The 15937-nt window shown below is 50.1% G+C and overlaps 1 pseudogene; it reads left to right on the top strand.

The window, feature by feature from the left end:
- Positions 1 to 738: 738 nt before the first annotated feature.
- LOC116761174 lies at positions 739 to 15937 on the top strand (annotated as a pseudogene).

The raw sequence follows: 15937 nt of genomic DNA, 5'->3' as shown, positions 1-15937 counted from the left end.
CTATGTGCCTGGTCCTGCTGCCTTTGCCAGGGGCTTTGCTGGCGCTACTCTGGCCATCTTCAGCAGGCTGGAGAGAGCTCCAGGCTGGGCAGCCTGGTCTGTGCCGGAAGGGAGGAGGGTGCTCTGTGCAGTCCTCCTCTCCTCTCCCCTTCCCCCAGGAATGCAGCCTGTCCGAGCGCCTGGGCCCCTGGCCTGATGCTGAGCAGGCTGCCTGGAAGTTCTCAAGGAGGGTACCCAGGAGGAGGGGGCTGGGGCTGAGGGCCTGTAGGGGGTCATTGGGAGGGTCCTGGATTGAGCCGGAAGTGCATCCCCACTCACCCACCCACACATACAGACACACTATAGTTGGAGGGTTATGAAGAGGGTTTAGCAGGTGTGATGACAGCCATGGCCCAAAGGCTGGAGTGAGCCACTCAAATAAGGACTGGGAATTTTCCTAGACCCTCCGTGTGATATTGAAATACCGTGTGACGCAGCTCCAGTCCCTGGGCCTGGAGGTGTTTGAGTTAGGGGGAAGAGAGAGCACCAGGAAGTATGCTAGGAGAAACCTGTTCCCATCCCCGGTTTTACAGAGAATCCTCAGGAGCAAACCACCTGTTCACAAGGCTCTTCCCCTGCCCTTTGGACTGCTCCCTGCTCCTGGTGCCTGAGGTCCTGCAGGAAATGAACTCTATGGGGCATGGCAGAGGCTGTGACTGCCAGAGCCACAGAGCGCCTCATAGATGCTACAGGGGAGGGATGGAGGCCAAGGGTACCAGTTACTACAAGGCCAGAAGCAGCTCAGGGCGCCAGGAGGTGTGTGAAGTCCAGGGCATGCTGTTTGGGGGGATACTGGGAAGGACTTCTTGCTCTGATACTCTGAGATCATCAACCCTTGGCCCAGCAGGAAGCCTAGGATTCTGGTCTGAGAACCCCCAGTCCCCCAGAACTTAGGTGCTCTCCTAGCAGGAAATGAGGGTGGGGGGAAGCTGAGAAGCACCTCCTCTTCAGGACCCAGGCAGGCCCCCGAGCTGGGGCAGAATGTGTCTGGCAGCGATTACGTAGGGAGCTGGGGCTGGGAGGCCTCAGACTTCAGCAGGTCAGGAGTGACCTGAGCCAAGTGTCTGATTCCAAAGCCAGACGTCACAGGCAATCCAGGATTCCAGCTCACCCCACGTGTGGTTCCCATTAGGGCTGGCTGGGGTCTTCCTGAAGGCCAGGCGGATTCCTGAGCCCCTCCCCCAACACAGCCCCTCCCTCTTGGGGCTGTTTGGAATATCTTACCCAGTTCTTCCAGGTGGCCTGCTAAAGTGCAACCTTGGGGATTTTTTGGGGCATCCCACTCCAAATAGGTCTCCCTGCCCAGTAGATGATGTTTTTGCAGTGTCAGAGGGGACAAAGGGATAGGCGACTTCTAACCCCCCAGGGAAGGCTAATCCCTGAAGACCCTACACTGTGCCTGGGGCCTTCCCTCCCCTCCAGGTTAGCTGCTTTTGTTCAGGCCTCAGCCCCTCTGGTCCTGACACTTGCAACTGCCCTCACTGACCAGGCCTTTCCTCCATAATGCCCCTGAGTGGGCATTCTAAAACCCAGGCCTGTTATTCAGATCATTTCCCTCTTACAAAACTTCCAAGAGCCTTCCGGTATGTTTGCATCCTCAGATATATCTGTGCTATGTGTGTTTTAGACACACACCATTTTAAAGATTTAAAAAATAGTTGTCAACATTGAAAAACCAGGAGGCAACACATAAAAACCTACACTTGTAATTTTTCTTGAAAATAGCTGACAATACTAAGCTCACAGGCTGGCATGGCAACAACTGGCCAGAGCTGAGTAGCAACTGGTCTTCCAGAAGGGATCCCTGGGGCTGACGTGAGCACCACAGTCCCCACCAGTCCCTATTGTCTCCCAGGTCTGAGGCCCAGATGAGTGAATGGTCTTTTTAATCACTGGGCTGGCACTGACTTTTATATCTTACTTCCTGTCAGTTTCACTCCTTCCAGCATCTTATGTTCCTTTCTGTCCCTTCCCATGCTGACACTTCAATTTGCTGCAACAAACCCAAATAGAAGGTATGTGTCTCTTCAGCTTCCTTCACACACCTCTCTGCTCCCTTTCCTAGTCAGCTCCTCTCCCCCAACACTCCTGCTCCAGACACATCACTACCTTCAGAGTCCCGAGTCTTTGCACATGCTGTTCTTTTTTTTTTAATTTTTAAATTTTTAACACTTTTTTGAAGTATAGTTGATTTACAATGTTGTGCCCATCTCTGCTGTACAGCAAAGTGACTCAGTTATACACATATACACATTCTTTTTTTTTGTTTGTTTTTGGCCTACGGAATGTGGGATCTTAGTTCCCAGACTAGGGATGGAACCTGCGACCCCTGCGGTGGAAGCTCGGAGTCTTAACCACCAGGGAAGTCCCTACATTCTTTTTTTTGGGGGGGGGAGGGGATGTGCTGGGTCTTCCTTGCTGCGCATGGGCTGTCTCTAGTTGTGGTGCAGGGGCTACTCTTCGTTGCGGTGCGTGGGCTTCTCATTGTTGCAGAGCCCAGGCTCTAGGCACACGGGCTTCAGCAGTTATGGCTCAGGGGCTCTAGAGCGCAGGCTCAGTAGTTGTCCTACATGGGCTTAGCTGCCCCGAGGCATGTAGGGTCTTCCCGGACCAGGGATCAAACCCATGTCCCGTGCACTGGCAGGCGTATTCTTAACCACTGGACCACCAGGGAAGTCCCTTACACTCTTTTTAAATATTCTTTTCCATTTTGGTTTATCACAGGATATTGAATATACGTGCTGTTCTTCCTGCCCCACGAACTTCTATTTCTCCTTCCAGCCCAAACCCAGAAGCCTCCTGATGCCTCCGGCAGGCAATACCTTCAGGTTGTCCAGTGGTCCCTAGGATTCCAGAACATCTCACACTGCATGCCCACCCTATAGTGACAGCCCCTCCAGGGTTGGGAGCAGACCTGCTGAGCATCCCCACGGCTCACCTGTGTTGAGGAATCAGACCATCAGGTGGGTGATGGGGATGGTTGCGGGGAGGGGCTGTAGCTCCGCCCCTCTGGAACTGGCCTCAGTGGCAAACACAGGTTTGTTGGAGTTGGCAAGGTTGCAGGAGGGGAGGCAGCAGGTGTTCTGTGCTGCAAGGTGAGGTCCGAGGATCTTGGCAGGAAGGACACCTGTGTCACCCAGGGACCTTGACATGAGAAGGTGGATGAGGGCTTGATATATATGGGAGCCTAATCTCACTCGGGATCACCTGTGCTTCTGCTCCTACCCCTGAGGGTGTGTGTGAAGATGTGTAAGCATTTGGGCAGTGGTTCCTCGCGCCAGGGCAGTGGGGTACTCTGCCCTGTGAGCACCCCCAATGCCCCCAGAGCTGCCATCAGTACAGGGATGGAGAGGACAACATCCTCACCGCTTGAAGCTCTTGTTGCAGAGACCCCAGGAGATGGGCTTGAAACCAGTGAGGCTGCTCGCTCGCATCATCTGTTCCCTGGCCTCCTGTCCCTAGCCCACCCCCCTCTTCCCCAGCGGAGTCTCTGCTTCCTCAGGGTCCCCAGCTGTCACAGCACCTTCCACAGGACCAGTCAACCCCTGTCATCACTCCCCCTGCCCCGGGGGCTCCCCAAGACCAGGGGAGGGCCTGATGCTCCTGGTATCCCCAAGACTAGCAACTAGCCCTCTGTGGAATCACCCGAGAAGTAGATACTGGGGTATCCCCGTTTTACAGTGGAGGAAACGGCTCTGAGCGGAGAAGGAACGTATTCAAGATGCCCCACCCTTGCGGAGTAACTGGGGGAGAATTTCAGCCCGGCCTGAGGGAGGCGTCCGAGAGCCAAGTTCTGTCTCCTCCACCCCTCCTCTTCGAGGGGGTTCCAGGCCCTCCCCTGGGTTCCTCACCCTCCCTTCCCCTTCCACCCACACCAGTCACAGCCGTCCTGTTCAGAGATTGATGCGTTAATATCCCAAAGCAAGACTTGACCACGGACCAATGCGTGCGTCAGCGAGTTGAGGAGGGACAACCCCCAGGATGCTTCAGAAGTCTCGACCCCACCAGGAGCAGAACCTGAACACTGGGATTCTGTGTCTTGTAAAGCTGTGTGACTCCAGCAGGGGAATCCACGTCCGCAGCCAAAGAGAGGCGGGTCGGGGCGCTCTCGGCACCCCACAGCATTCGCCCCAAGGCGGGTTCGCGGGTCACCCCTGAGCTCCCGCCCTCCCCTCCCGAGCCGGGGGTGCGCGTAAGAGCGGGGCGTTCGGAACGCTTCAGCCCCTCCCCCAGGCTTGGGGGAGGGGAGGGAGGAGGGAGCAGATGGCGGCAATTACCGCTCGGACCCTTCCCCGCCCTTAGCCTGAGGCCGGAAGATCGGCCTCGCAAGCTTTCGCGGGCGGGAGGGGCGGCGGCCTCTGCGGCCTGGAACCGACTGGGCCGCGAGCGGGGTGAGGGGCGCAGGTCCGGGAGAGGACTTCCTTCCCCCGGGAGCGGGCCTGGGAGATTCCCTTAGGAAAAGCCAAGCCCTCCCGTCCCGCTCCCAGCCCGAGTCGGCTCAGGCCGGTTGTCCCTCCAAGCCCCGCGCCTGTAGGTCTCAGAGCTCCTAGGGTGTTCAGGTCCGGGCAGGGGTTCAGGCTGGGGAGAGGGGAGCTGGACGGTTGTGCAGGTTGTGATCTAAACAAGGGCCGGGAGTTTAGAATGGGGTCCGAAATCCAAGCTCGGGCCTCGGCAGGAGCTGACTCTGGAGGAAGGCAAGGGGCACCTTTTCTCACTGAGGGATGGAAGGAGCAAGCCCGGACTGCCCGTGCTTTAGGGCAGCGGACTGTGTGCCGGAGCGCAGATGGCTCGAGGTGGCCTGTGTGGGGCAGGGGCAGGGCCAGAGAGAACAAGAGGGCTCTCAAGACCCAGGACACAGCTCTACAAACTGGGCTTCCCTGGCCCTTTCTCTCTTCCCGAATTACTCTCCCATCCTTCCCTTGTCCAGCTCATTAGCAAAATTTGGCCCTTCTGTCTCTAAGCTATATCTTGGATCAGACCCCGCCCCCAACCTCTCCAGCATGTAAGCCCCTATTACTCCTACTTCCTTGCACAGCTTCAGAGGCTTCTGTCTGCTCTCCTGGTTCCCCAACAGTCAACTCATACAGCTGCCAGGGGGGGCATTAAAAATACCAATCAGAAAACAAATCAGAGCATGTCACTCCCTGCTAAACAACCTCCGTGGCTTCCTCTGGAAGAGAGCCCCAACTTCACCCTGGCGCCTGCCTATGCCGACGTCTCCTCCAGCATTCCCCCCTCTGCCTAGGCACTGCTCACCCTGGCTGCCTTTCTGTTCCTTGAACTAGACAAGCTTTTCCCCACCTCTGGCCTTGGCCTTGCAGGTCCCTCTGCCTGGAATGCTCTGCCCAGCTCCTTCACAGGTATGTCACCTCCCCATCAGCCCTGACCACACTACTGAAGCAGCCCCACACCCAGCTGCCTGATGTACTGTGTCACTTAACCTCATCCGTGTCTTCCACAGGACTCACCACTTTCTGTAACTATCCTCTTCGTTCACTTGGTCTGTGGTCTGTTTCACCCACCAGAATGTCAGCTTCATGAATTCAGGTGTCTTTCTTGTTCTCTGCTAGCATGATGCCCAGCTCAATATTTCCATACATTTCAGGAATGCGGGAGTCCCTGGGAAATGAACTGGACACTAGTCTATCTGGTTACTCTAAGGGGTGTGCTCCCTGGGGGGGCCAGCTGCAAACCGCTGTGTTCACCCAAATGCCTCATATACATGGGCAGGCCTGTGGTTTCCAGTCACGGTAATCTTAGCAGCCAACACTTACTGAGCATTTACTATGTGCCAGCCGTTAGGTGCTTTACATGGCTTAATTAATTTAATCTGTATGACAAAGTACCTACTAATATCCTCAGTTTACAAGTAGAGACACACAGACACACACGATGTGTGATTGTTCAGCAGACATGCACACGCACCTCAGCATTGGGTTCATTAATTTTCATCGCACAATAGATGCGTGAGATGAGTAATATACGGTTCAAGCTGGGGCATTTAATAACTACCGCAGCAAGGTGGAACAGAACAGGAGAACGGAACACCAGGGAAGGGTCAGCATGGGGGCACAGGGCTAGTGAGTAGAAGAGGACGTGTAGGCCACAGCCTGTGCCCTTGCTCTGGGTCCCCACAGCACTCAGAGGTGCAACTGTGATGCAGAGGCAAGGGCCTGGGTCCTGGTGTTCTGCCCTCCGCCAAAGGGCAACCACTTACCCTCTCAGCGCCATATTAACGAAGCGTCATGGGAGGCATACACAATACCTAACTCCCAGAGCCCTGGGCAGGATTACATTAAAAAATGCCCTAGGGGCTTCTCTGGTGGCGCAGTGGTTGAGAGTCCGCCTGCCGATGCAGGGGACACGGGTTCATGCCCCGGTCCGGGAGGATCCCACATGCCATGGAGCGCCTGGGCCCGTGAGTCATGGCCGCCGAGCCTGCGCGTCTGGAGCCTGTGCTCCGTAACGGGAGAGGCCCGCTTAACGCAAAAAAAAAAAAAAAAAAAAAAGCCCTAACCTATAAGGAAAAGTATCTGGAAAGAAAAAGAAAAGATATATATGTATGTATAACTGAATCACTTTGCTGTATGCCTGAAACTAATACAACATTGTAAATCAACTATACTTCAATCCAAAAAAAAAAAAAAATTGCTTGTGAAAGTACTTCATCAGCTGCAGAGGACTTGCTGAGGAAAGAGATCAGGGTACAGGTTGCCAGCCTGAAAAACTGGGGTTAGAGCTACACTTTTGGTGCCTCTAAGTCACAGCCTGCTGTTGTGTGTTCCTCCAGGGCGGGCCAGGCTCTGCCTCTGTCCTTGGCCTGGCACAGTTAGTAATCAATGAGTGTTTGTTGAGTGAATACACGTGTTTGTTGAGTGAATGCCTGGCTTGAGGGAATGACCAGGGGATGAGTAAGAGAGGGAAAATAAATACTGTGATGTATTGACACCCAAACTCAAAGATAGAGTGAACGGAACAGGGACTAGAGACACCCTCTGCCCCTGAGCCTGTTTCTTCATCTGTCAAAAGCAGTGGAAAGGCTTGGCCCACCGTTCTCTCTGAGCTCCAGCGTGGATTAGATGAGATGCAGCAGGTCCATGGAGGCCCCCCTTTGCTGTCTATGCTGAGCTGAAGTGTCCCCTCCCCCGACATCCCTGTCCCCTGGAATTTATAGACTCTTCATTGTCCTGCACAAAGGCCTTCTTGGGGAGGAGATGGGGTGGGGGAGGAGACTGGGGAACTAAAAAGTCAGAGGCTGAGTAACAGCCGGCCACACCCGAGGCCCCATAAATCTGCCCCAGCTCCCTGTAAGATGGACTTCCTTTGCCTTCACCCAGAGCAGCTTGCAGGGCTCGGGCTGCTGGGATCAGTTCATCCTCCCAGCAGCTCTGGAGCCTCATCAAGGTGGAGGTGTGACGGGCGTGAAGACAAGACCCTGCGAGTGGTGGGGGACTCCTACTGTTTTATCCCTCTGATGTCAGAAAGTCCTTTCCCCCATTTCGTTCCCCTCCCTTGCGCGCCCTGTAATTCTAGTCCACTGCTGTTGGTTCTGAGCAGAAAAGTGAGCGTTCTGTGGGTATTCTGAGTCCAGACCCCAGAAAACAGCCTCTTCCCCAGCTCCGGCCTCTCAGGGAGAGAGGGTCGGGGCTGAGAGTAGAATCGGCAGATGGCGCAAGGCTAACAGATGACATGGAAAACAGAATTACTCAGATGTTCTGTCCCTCCATCTTCCCCCCAGAAGGGATGGCCTTCAAACTGGAAAGAGATAATGATATCAATTGGGAGGGTTGAGGAGGAGAGAAAGGGAAGCTACAGGGTACAGGGGACCACAAACCAGCACGGAAAAGACCTGGCTTGGAAGCCCATCCCTGCCACTCACCAGCTGGGTGATCTCAAGCAGGTCCATTAACCTCTCAGAGTCTGTTTCTTCATCTATAAAATGGGTCGATGAAAGAACCCTGCCTTACCTTCTCACTGGCTTTTATGAAGATGATGTGGATTTTCCTCTTTGTAAAATGGGCTTTACAACTTGTGAAGGTGTAAAAATGTAACAGGTTACTTATAAACTGTAAGTGTCAGCACCTTAATTGTTTGTAAAATTATTTTTTAAACATTTTTTCTTACGAAATAAAATGGAGTAGAAAACATTAGAGCGTGCCACAACTACTGAAGCCTGCACGCCTAGAGCCTGTGCTCTGCAACAAGAGAAGCCACCGCAATGAGAAGCCCTCGCACTGCAACAAAGAGTAGCCCCTGCTCACGGCAACTAGAGAGAGCTCGCGCACAGCAACAAAGAACCAACACAGCCAAAAATAAATAAATAAATTAAAAAAACAAAAACAAAAACCATCACAGTGCATCACATAGTTTTATAAAACTTTGCTTTTAGTTATATGTATGTTCATGTGTCCTGAGGCTGAAGGTAGATGTATTTACTGTGGGTGATGGTCAAAAAAGTTTGAAACATTCCAAATGGAGGAGATCCTTTAGTGATATCTCCAGAAAAGAATAGTGGATGGATGGAAGCTAACAACAAGAAATGCACCAGGGGGCTTCCCTGGTGGCGCAGTGGTTGAGAGTCCGCCTGCCGATGCAGGGGACACGGGTTCGTGCCCCGGTCCGGGAAGATCCCACATGCCGCGGAGCGGCTGGGCCCGTGAGCCATGGCCGCTGAGCCTGCACGTCCGGAGCCTGTGCTCCGCAACGGGAGAGGCCACAGCAGTGAGAGGCCCGCGTACCGCAAAAAAAAAAAAAAAGAAATGCACCAGGTGAAACATATATGTAATTGTGGTGGACTGTGGAACCCCAGGCTGGGAAGATGAGCCCTGAGAAGCTCAGTATAACTGAGGTTGGTGGCGATGGGTGGGGGGGCTTACTTAGGACCTATCTGCTCTCTCGTTGCGTAAGGAGGCTCTCTTTGCTTTGTAAAATGCCCGGGGCCTGAATCCTGAGGATGCTGACCCTGAACACCTACTAAGCCATGGATGCTGCTCCTTCAGCATGGTCCTGAGCTGAGCCAGCAAGAATGGGCTGGTCAGTGAGAACCTTGAGCTCCTGTGCCTGGACCCCTCCCCCAAAAAGTCCACTGAGAGTGCAGCAGGTACGATGTAGTGTCGGGCAGGACCCCCCTGCCTGAACTTCACCCATGACCCTCATCCCCACCCCCACCCCCGGGGCCACAGTCTAGTGATGGTGAACTGGTCAGAGGGGGCCCTAAATCAACCCCAGGCTTCCCTGGTTGGCGTTGAGTTACGAGCTGTGGGTTTTGTGATGTAGATCGTGGTTGGGGAGGAGGGGCCATGACCTACGGCAGGTCACACAGGACCCCCAGAAGGGGCCAGAGCTGGGGTCAGAGGCCATCTCCTCCATTCTCCGCCCTACCCTGCTGGGTACCATTCCTAGTCCTTAAGCTGGGTTGGGGCATTTCCCTACTGACCTCTGGCCCCAGCTGTACCTGCCACCAGACGTGTAGGATAGGAATAGGGGGGCTCATGCTGGAAAAAGATCCTGAAAGAAAGGAAGAGGATGAGATGAGAGGACACTTGGCTCCTGACGGGTGACTGGTCTGTGCTCCAAACTGGACCCAAGCGCTCTTTCTCAGCTCTTTATCTGAAGATTTGCCACTGTGCTCTCCCCCAGACTCCCCCTTTTTCTCTGATTGAATTCCACATGTCAAGACTCCTGCAAACCCCAGCCCGGAGGATTAGATGGCTGGAGATATGGCATGACGGTCAGAGAGCAAGATAGAGAGAGAATCAAGCCGGTGCTCCAAACAATGCATATTATCAGGGCTTAAGAGAGAGAGTTAGAGGGGTCAAAAGATGGAAAGACCCAGACAGAAAGATGAGAAAGATCAAAAACTGAAAAGATGGAGACAAGGTGAAGCCAGACAGAAGGCAGTGAAGAAAACTAAGCTGAAGAGAAACTGGAGTGGCAAGAAAAGAGCATTCTGGTAAACTCCTGTCAGACCCCAGCAGCTCAGAGATCAAAAGGAGGATAACCTGCACAATTCCTTCACTGTTAATCCTTAAGGCCGCCACACGGAGACTCCAGAAGGAAATGTACCTCACAGAAAGTTACCTGTATGACCCAGGATGTTATCCATTATTTGACACATTAACCAGGAACCTCCACTCCCCCACTGCCGCAATCATCTCTATCAGCAAAGACATACACAGGAAGGGTCAAGACCCAGGCTGAGGAACTGAGCAGGGGTTGGGGAGGGACACAGAGGTCTCCCGAAGCCTGGACGGGGCACCTCCAAATGGGCATCGCTGCAGATGGAATGTAAAAGAAAACTCATGAAACTTCTGGGTGCCCGGACAAGCTGACGAATGATGACCTACAAAAATAATTCTCCTGTCCTTTGTGGTTTGCGCCACAAATCGAACTCCACCACTCTACCCCTGTGCACTAGTCCTGCCAAGACCCTGCACCTGCCCCCAGAACGCTCTGCTATAGCCTCCACTCTGTTGGGTGGGGATGCTCTCCCAATCCCTGCACAGGGCTGCCACCTGCTGGCTGAGAGTGGCCTTTCAGAAACAGGACCCTTGCAGAGGCTGGGGGGTGGTGTGTACTGAACTGGCAGGAGCTTCTCAAGGCTTGCGGGAAGAGAATTTGCAAAGCAAAATGTGAAATCCCCTTTACCTAGCTAGATGTTCCTGGGGCCTCTCAGCACAAGTTAAAGGCTCCTATCCTTTTAGTACAGTCACTCCTGAATGGTGCTGAGGGGTTCTTCAGGCCGGAGGACAGCCTCAGGAAATTCACATTTCCTGAGTGGCGGACCCTGTGCTAGATGCAGGAGACAGAGGGACCAAGGTGAGGGAAATAGCCAAGTATGAGATTAACGATAACTAGTGTGAAAAGCACCAGAGCCAAAATATATGCCTGACACAAACTAGGTTTCAATTAATAGTTATTGAGTGAATGAATGAATTTCTGAGATAGCACTGAGCAATGATGAACTCTGTACAGCAGAGGTTGTGGAGGAAGAGGAGGAAATAGGGAAATCTTTCTGATTCTTTTCCTTTCCCCTTTTGTTATCAAGTAGTAATTATCCTGGTGGAAGATTCAAACATTAAAAAGCAAAATATGAAGGTCCCCTTTCATCTCATTCCTATCCCCCTCCTTAAGTGAATCAATGCCAACATTAAAAAAAAAAATTATTTATTTATTTGGTTGCACCGGGTCTTAGTTGTGGCAGGTGGGCTCCTTAGTTGTCGCTCCAGGGCTCCTTAGTTGTGGCATGCGAACTCTTAGTTGCGGCATGCACGTGGGATTTAGTTCCCTGACTAGGGATCAAACCAGGGCCCCCTGCATTGGGAGCACTGAGTCATAACCACTGCGTCACCAGGGAAGTCCCCACTGCCAACATTTTAATGAGCTTCATTCTTTACAGTAGTCCTCGACTTTGGCTGCACACTAGAATCACATGAGGAGATTTTTAAAATCCCCTTGCTCAAGTTGTGCCCCAGACCAATTACCTCAGAATCTCTGGGGTGCGTCCCGGGCATCACTATTTTTTTTTAAATATTTATTTATTTATTTGGGCTGTGCCCGGTCTTAGTTGCAGCACTTGGATCTTTAGTTGTGGCAGGCGAACTCTTAGTTGCGGCATGCATGTGGGACCTAGTTCCCCGACCAGGGATCGAACCCAGGCCCCCTGTATTGGGAGCGTGGAGTCTTACCCACTGGACCACCAGGGAAGTCCCCAGGCATCACTATTTTTAAAAATCCTCAAGTGATTACACTGTGCAGCCAATGTTGAGAACTACTGTTTCAGGCCTTTCTATGCATTACTTACATATATGTAAGCGGCCAACTGTGCACGGGTACACACACACGATATATATATTACATTGAGTTTTTCTTCTCAATTAACATTTCTCAGAGATATTTTCGAGCAATCCATATGGATCTATCCCTTTTTTTGGCCATGCTGCACAGTATGTGGGATCTTAGTTCCCCGACCAGGGATCGAACCCGTGCCCCCTGCAGTGGAAGTGTGGAGCCCTAACCACTGGACTGCCACGGAATTCCCCTATCTTTTTTTTTTTTTAATGAAGGCAAAATCTACACGTGCATATTTTCCCAAGCCCTTCCTCTACTGATGAACATTTAAGTGGTTTCTAAATTTTTTTACTAATACAAATAACACTGCAAAGTTATACACAGTATATCTTTGTTCACATATGCAAGTGCTGTTTTGGGAAAGATTTCTAAAATCAGAATTTCTGGATTAATGTGTATGTACATTTGTTATTTTGATAGACACTGGCAAAATGCTTTCCAAAAATATTTACTAATTTACATTCTTCCAACAGTGTAAGCATTTAATATTACTAGTGTTTAATTTTTGTTAAGTTGATGGTCCAGAGTAATATTGATATTTCATTATTTTTTTAAAATATATTTATTTATTTTTGGCTGCACTGGGTCTTCGTTGCTGCGCGCGGGCTTTCTCTAGTTGTGGCGAGCGGGGGCTACTCTTCGTTGCCGTGCGTGGGCCTCTCATTGCGGTGTCTTCTCTTGCTGCAGAGCACGGGTTCTAGGCGTGCGAGCTTCAGTAGTTGTGGCACGTGGGCTCAGAAGTTGCGGCTCACGGGCTGTAGAGCGCAGGCTCAGTAGTTGTGGCGCACAGGCTTAGTTGCTCTGCAGCGTGTGGGATCTTCCCAGACCAGGGCTCGAACCCGTGTCCCCTGCATTGGCAGGCGGATTCTTAACCATTGTGCCACCAGGGAAGTCCCCATTACTATTTTAATTTGCCTTTTCCTGCTTACTTGTGAGATGAAGTATCTTTTCATATATTTATTTTGGCCATTTGTATTTCTTCTATGAATTAATTACCATGCCTTTTGTCCATTTTCCTATTAGGTTGATTTTTAATTATGATTAGAGGAAATTTTATTTCCAATAATATGACCGGCTGGACTCTGGACTAATCTTTCGGAGTAAAACAGTAAAAATGCAAGTTAAAATACAAATTATTTTAAAAGCATTGAAGAGTTGGCCAGATAGCAAGAATTTATTAGGTTAAAATCTAAGGGAAGGCAGAAACTCAGGGAAACAGAGCAAAGAATATACTTTAGCTTGAGGACAGCTGTTGAATTAGGCAAACTTGAGCTTCAATTTCCATAGCCTTTATATCTGACAGAATCAAGGTGAGGAATTTCATAGAAGATTTCTGTAAAAAGCTAGGAGTCCAGGGCTTCCCTGGTGGCGCAGTGGTTGAGAGTCCACCTGCTGATGCAGGGGACACGGGTTCGTGCCCCGGTCCGGGAAGATCCCACATGCCACGGAGCGGCTGGGCCCGTGAGCCATCGCCGCTGAGCCTGCGTGTCTAGAGCCTATGCTCCGCAGCAGGAGAGGCCACAACAGTGAGAGGCCCGCATACTGCACAAAAAATTTTAAAAATTAAAAAAAAGAGTAAAGAAAACTACAGCCTGGTTGATTTCACTGGGAAGAGTAACAAATATTAAGGAACAAATAATCATGATCCCCTCACAGACTCTTCCAGAAAAGAGAGAATGAGAGAATACTTCTCAACTTACTATATGAGCCTATTTTATGAATTATTATTTTATGATATCAAAACCTGACAAGGGTGGTAAAAAGTGAGAATTAGAGGCCAATTTCATCCATGAATATAGGTGCAAAAATCCAAAAGCATTTATAGATAAATTATTAAAATCAATAAGAAAGTTTAGAAAGCTTGTTGCATATAAAATTAATATGCAAAATATATTCTATTCGAATAAAACATAAAATAGAATGTAAAAATAATATATAGAAATATAGAATATAGGAATAAGCAGTTAGAAAATATTAATAAAATTAATAAAAGGATACTATTTACCTACCATCAGAATGTATGTAGGAAAAAATCTATCAAAACATGTACAATATAAAATGTTCTATTAGTCAACCACATATCAGTACTTTAACACACACAAAAAGCTGATTTCTCACTCTCATTCACTCAAAATCTGCCATGTGTCTGGATGATTATCCAGGTAGCAATTCGGTAATTCAGGTTGCTTTGATCCTGTGGCTCCACCATCTTGCCATGAGGCATCCTCTGCCATCACCAAGGCAGGAAAAAAGCTGCTGGAGGGTCTTACATTAGCAAGTGAATGCACAGGCTCAAAAGGGACATTGTCGATTCCACTCACAACCTATTAGACAAATTAACCACACAACTTTGCTTAGTTGCAAGAGAGCTGGGGAAGTATAATCCTCCATATGTCTGGAAGAGATAGAAGAATTGAATACGGGTGGGCACAATAAGTCTCTAGCACAGACCTTTAGGGAGAAAACTATAAAATATTGAAGACCTTAAAGAAATCTAAATAAACAGAAGATAGACCATGTTTAAGGATTAGAAGATTCAATATTACAGAGGTATCAGTTTTCTTTAAATTGATCTACAGATTAAATAGAAGAGTCTCTTATATGGTCACAGACAGGTGTTCATTGCAAAGCTGGAGTCACCTGAAGGCTCAACTAGGCTGGATGCCTAAGGTGGCTCACTCCCTTGATGCTGTTGATGCCGGCTGGAGGCTGGAAACTCAGCTGGGGCTGTCAACTATGGCACCTACAAGCTGGACTTCTCACAGCATGGTGGCCGCATCCTGAGAGGGAATAACTTGAGAGTGACTTCCAAGGGGGAAGCTGAAAGGTTTCTTCTGATCCAGCTTCAGATGTCACACAGCATCACTTCTGCCATGAGCCCCTAAGACCAGCCAGGTTCAAGGGAAAGGTAAATAGAACACCTCCCAGTAGGAGAAGCGTCAAAGGATTTGTGGCCGTCTTCAGTCTGTCACATTTGACAAGCATTCAAAATACCAATAGTTCAAAGGACCAAGAGTAGTCAAGACATTGTTAAAGGAGAAAAAGAAAGTGGGAATACTTGCTTTGGCAGACACCGTGATTCATTTTAAAGCTTCAGTAATTAGGACAGTGTGATTTGGGCCCAGGTATAGACAAATAAACCAGGTACTTCTCTGTAGTTCCTTCATCTTTAACATATGGCTTCTGCCTCATGGTCCTAGATGATTGCTTTAGCGCCAGCTATAACTTCTGCAGCCAGAAGGCAAGATGGTGAAGACGAGAAGAACACACTCCCATCGCATTAAAGATACTTCTAGAAACTGAGCATACCATCTCCACTTACAAAGAGTCAATTTAGGCCAGAGCTTAATCACATAGTCATACTCAATGCAAGGATGGCTAGAAAATGTACCCTCTAGTTGGGTAGCCTGTGTCCAGCGAGAGAATTCTATTACATACAGTCCACAAACACATGAAGAGATGTGCAACAATATTAGTTATTAGGGAAATGCAAATCAAGACCATAATGAGATACCACTTCACATCCTTCTAACTGGCAAAAATTAGAAGGCTGACAACACAAGAGTGGAAGAAGCCTCACAGGGTCTTTTACATTTACTGGGTTCAGTTATAAATGGTACAAACAATTTGGAAAACAAGTTTGCATTATCTCCTAAAATTGTATAATTAAATGATTTTTGACTCAGCAATTCCACTCCTAGAATACTCTTGCATACACAATCATGCAAGAGCGTTTGATGAGAGGCTGGGCGGACTCAGGCCTGGGGCAGCGTGGACACTCTGGCCCCGGTCCGGTGGCGACGGCAGAGGCCAGGGGAGCTGCAGATTCCGGGGAACTGGAAAATGGCCTGCAGGAGATTGGAGGCAGCTGCTCAGGAGCAGGGCTGCCTCCAGGTGAAGGCGAGCACCCTGGAATCCTGGAGCCGGGAGGAGCACGAAGGACACACAGTGGCCAGGGGAGACCAAGTGTGGGGATTCCTCGGCTCAGCCTTGCTCCAGATGCACTGCGGGGGAATCTGGACATTTTAACCATACAGAGAATTGTTAG

This window comes from Phocoena sinus, chromosome 10 (assembly GCF_008692025.1).
Source record: "Phocoena sinus isolate mPhoSin1 chromosome 10, mPhoSin1.pri, whole genome shotgun sequence".
NCBI classification, from domain to species: Eukaryota; Metazoa; Chordata; class Mammalia; order Artiodactyla; family Phocoenidae; genus Phocoena; species Phocoena sinus.
Note: the sequence above shows the minus strand (reverse complement) of the source record. Positions and strands in the feature narration are given on the sequence as shown.